This window comes from Triticum urartu, unplaced genomic scaffold (genome assembly GCF_003073215.2).
Source record: "Triticum urartu cultivar G1812 unplaced genomic scaffold, Tu2.1 TuUngrouped_contig_9435, whole genome shotgun sequence".
NCBI lineage: Eukaryota > Viridiplantae > Streptophyta > Magnoliopsida > Poales > Poaceae > Triticum > Triticum urartu.
In genome coordinates, this window is record NW_024120479.1 from 1 (window position 1) to 4,567 (window position 4,567).

The 4,567-nt window shown below is 36.0% G+C and overlaps 1 long non-coding RNA gene across 1 annotated transcript; it reads left to right on the forward strand.

The window, feature by feature from the left end:
* Window positions 1-492: 492 nt before the first annotated feature.
* On the forward strand, window positions 493-753 carry LOC125532227. Its single transcript, XR_007293887.1, has 2 exons — window positions 493-574; window positions 673-753. It is a non-coding gene; the product is annotated as an uncharacterized LOC125532227 (long non-coding RNA).
* The last annotated feature ends 3,814 nt before the right edge of the window (window positions 754-4,567 follow it).

Here is a 4,567-nt window from a genome sequence, read left to right on the forward strand (position 1 = left end):
GAGGGAGGTCCAAGTGAGGCGTCGAAGCAGGGGAACGACGACGGTCCGACGGCCTCGGATGCAAGTGCTCCGACATGGCTACAAGGGTAAGTGCATGTCTTCTCTATATTTGAGTATTTGCTGCCATGATACGTCCTTGAACGAACAGATTACTTAGAGATGGATCCAAAATGCAACATATTTGCTTCACCTTTCTTGACATGTTTTTTCTCAAAATGCAACACTATGTTCATATAAAACAGTGTACTTGAGATGGTTCGAAGATGCAACAGAGTAGTTAGAGATGGATATTTGTTGCTTCCAAATCTACAATGAAACAATAGATAAAGATTATGTTCGTATAAAACAAATCTGTTATATTGGATAATCTGTTTACACATGGCACTTTTTTTATTTAAAACACGAAGCAAGTATGTTCGTGCACAATTGATCTTTTGCTTTTACAGGGTGGATCCAAATTCAACATATTTGCCTTTGTGTTCTAAGTGCATTCTTATCACCATAGACAAATCTTGGAGAAAACAACCAAGGAAAAAGGGAAAGGTGGTAAATCTGGATCCGGAGGAGCAAAAAGGTAACCTATGGTAGTTTTGAAGTTCAGTTCTAATGTTATGTTATGCATTGTTCTATTGTTAACTTGGGCTACTGTATGTCATGTATGTGTATGTCTAGATCAAGAACACAACCCATTTTGTGGCGAACATGATGTCGCCAAAAAGAAAACACATGTTGCTGTGAAGGTACATGCCAAAAGAAAAGGCAAAGAGGTTGTTGAAATTACGCCACACCTTCCTATGGTGCCACTTGACAGCCCTGCAATTAGTACACGCAGCAAGAAATTCAACCCTACTAGCCCCTCAATGAGCACACGAGGCAAAAGGAGACTTAGCTTGTGATTCTCATGTCATTACTTTCCGTATCATGTTTCATTTTGAAAACTAAGTTGTTTATGTGATATATGTGTGGACTTGGCTCTTTACGTGCTATATGCAACCTGTTGTGAACCTGGACTATTATGTCATCTTTATGTGTACCCAGACTATTGTATGTCACTTGTATGTGAACCTGAATGTGTGTAGATGACCAAATATGTGGGTTGTTTGCATATATGTGAACCTGGAGCAATTATGTGTGTTCTTTTGTGCATATGTGTACTGTACAAGGGATATGCATTTGGTAATATATTCCAATTCCTCATGTTAATTTTGAAACCATACAGGGGATATGCTCATGTAGTGGTCGAGTACAAAATACAAGGGAGGCTCTGTCCAAATTTTCAATTGAAATTTTTGCATGTGTGTACTGTACTGTATAGGGGATAATTGCAGATTTTGTTTCATTTGATAATATATTCCAGTTCATATTGCCACTGTTTTGACTTCCATTTTGGTCACAAAATACACTAGGGGTAAAATGGACTTTTAATGTGTGTATTTAAGTTGTTAGTTGGCAAAACTGACGGAAATGTCATAGAGGGAACAAAATGAAGTTTGAGTGTCAAAAAAGGGAAAAAAATCTTTTATGGCCAAAAAGGGAACCAAATTTTAAGAGAGGGCCAAATAAGGAATTCTCTCAATAATTAATTAGCCATGGGGGATCCTTTTTCATTCAAGATTTCAGATCCAATGATTTTATTCAAATAGCAAGTAAAATTGAAAATATGCTCCAAGCAAAACACATATCACGTGACAAATAAAAATATAGCTCCGAGTAAGGTATACCGATAGTTTTGAAGACGAAAGAGGGGATGCCTTCCGGGGCATCCCCAAGCTTAGGCGATTGAGTCTTCCTTGAATATTACCTTGGTTGCGTTGGGCATCCCCAAGCTTAGGGTCTTTCCACTCCTTATTCTCCTGATATCGATATCTCACCCAAAGCTTGAAAACTTCAATCACGCAAAACTTAACGGAACTTTGTGAGATAGGTTAGTATGATAAAGAGTAAACCATTCACTTTGGTACTGTCAAAGACAAGATTCATAATTGTTATCACACAATGCCTACTGTACCATATCATTTCTACAATTTATATTGAGAAATATAGGGCATAGAAAATGGAAAACAAGCAAACTATGCAATGAACGCAGAATCTGTCAGAAACATAACAGTCTGTAATGATCTGAACAGCAACCATACTTCTGCTACTCCAAAAATTATGAAATAAATTGGCGGACGTGAGGAATTTTTCTATTAATCTGCTAAAAAAAGAATCAACTCAATCGCACTCTTCTGTAAAAATATGACAGCAAATCTCGTGAGCACGAAGTTTCTGTTTTTTACAGTAAGATCACATTAACTTTCACCCAAGTCTTCCCAAAGGTCTTACTTGGCACTTTATTGAAGAAAAATCTATAATACATTATTACTACAGTAGCTTAATCAGGAGAACACACAAAAACAGTAGGGTAAATATTGGGTTGTCTTCCAACAAGCGCTTTTCTTTAATGCCTTTTAGCTAGGCATGATGATTTCAATGATGCTCACATAAAAGATAAGAATTGAAACATAAAGAGAGCATCATGAAGAATATGACTAGAGCATTTAAACCTAACCCACTTCCTATGCCTAGGGATTTTGTGAGCACACAATTTATGGGAACAAGAATCAACTAGCATAGGAAGGCAAAACAAGTATAACTTCAAAACATTAAGCACATAAAGAGGAAACTTGATATTATTGCAACTCCTACGAGCATGTATTCCTCCCTCAATAATTTTCAGTAGCATCATGAATGAGTTCAACAATGTAACCAGCACATAAAGCATTCTTTTCATGATCTACGAGCATAGAAATTTTACTACTCTCCACATAAGCAAAATTCTCCTCATTCGGAATAGTGGGAGCAAACTTCTTCTAAATCCACTTTAGATGATAGTATTATTCATACTCCAAAAGATATAAGTGAAGTTCATGGAGCATTCTACAATTAATATAGACTAACCAATATCCAAGCTCAAAATATATAAGTGAAGCACATGAAGCATTCTATAAAACCATACTCAAAAGATTTAAGTGAAGCACAAGGAGCAATTCTATAAGATCATACTTAAAAGATATAATTGAAGCACATGAAGTATTCTATAAATCAATAAAGGGCTACCTCATACTAGCATGGTTCTTAAAGGAAAAACAAAAACACAAAGGACACAAATTATGTGAACAAAACAAAAACCAAGGTATACCGATAATTGTTGAAGAAGAAAGATGGGATGCCAACCGGGGCATCCCCAAGCTTAGATGCTTGAGTATCCTTGAAATATTTACTTGGGGTGCCTTGGGCATCCCCAAGCTTGAGCTCTTGCCTCTCTTTATTCTTCTCATATTGATAGCTCCTCGATCTTCAAACACTTCATCCACACAAAACTTTAACAAAAACTTTGTGAGATCCGTTATTGTAATAAAGCAAATCACTACCTTTAGGTACTGTTGAAAACTTAGTCCAATTTCATATTAGAACTATATCTACTGTATTCCAACTTCACCATGGTTCATACCCCCCGATACTACCCATAGATTCATCAAAATAAGCGAACAACTCATAGAAAACAGAATCTATCAAAAATAGGATAGTCTGTAGTAATCTAGAAGTTTAGTAAACTTCTGTAACTCCAAAAAATTCTTAAAAATATTACAATTTAAAAAATTTGTACAGAAGTAATTTGCAAAAAGTTTCAGACCCATTTGACTTTCTAGTAAAAAAACTTAAAATCAAGCGCTACAGCCAAAGTTTCTGTTTTTGTACTACACAAAGTAAACAAGCAATCTAATCATCCTAAAACCAAGGCTTGGCACATTATTCTTATAATACAATGGATATATACAAGGGGGTAATTATTTTCAGAGAAGCTTCCATGAATCTTTTTACATTATCTCCATGAGCATGAAAGCAAGTGCTCAAGGTCGACCCTCATTTCTTCAATGCGTAATCTTCCAATCACTTCTCTTATTGAAAAAAAAATTAGGTATGAGAGGCAAGTAAGATTTTTTTTTTGTATTTTCATTATTTTAATTTTTTTGTATGTTTCACCCACAACTAAACAGAAACAAAAAGGAAAAACAAAATCTACTTAGTGAAGAAAGCAAACAAGTACACACGAGAATATCAACCCCACGCTATTGCTCCCCGGCAATGGCGCCAGAAAAGAGCTTTATAATCCCCAAGTGCAGGGAATCATCGTAGCAATTCCCAATGGTGGAAGTGATAAGTATGGAGTGTCGAACCCACAAGGAGCTAAAGGTAAGATCAATATTCTCTCAAGTCCTATCTGTCACTGATACGACTCTACGTACACCGAACGTTTGCTTCCAACTAGAAACGAGAAATAAAACTACATTGTGGGTATGAAGAGGATAACTTTGCATGGTATCGGAGAGATAAAATATAAAAGTAGGTGCTGTTATAATAAACTTAGAATATATTACTAAATATTATAAATAGGGAGTGTGGAATAATGATGGATCGGTCTGCGAATTGTCTTAGGCAATTGTTAACAAGACCGGTAGTCGTCATTGCAATTTCATATGAGGGAGAGGCATAAGCTAACATACTTTCTCTTCTTGGATCATAT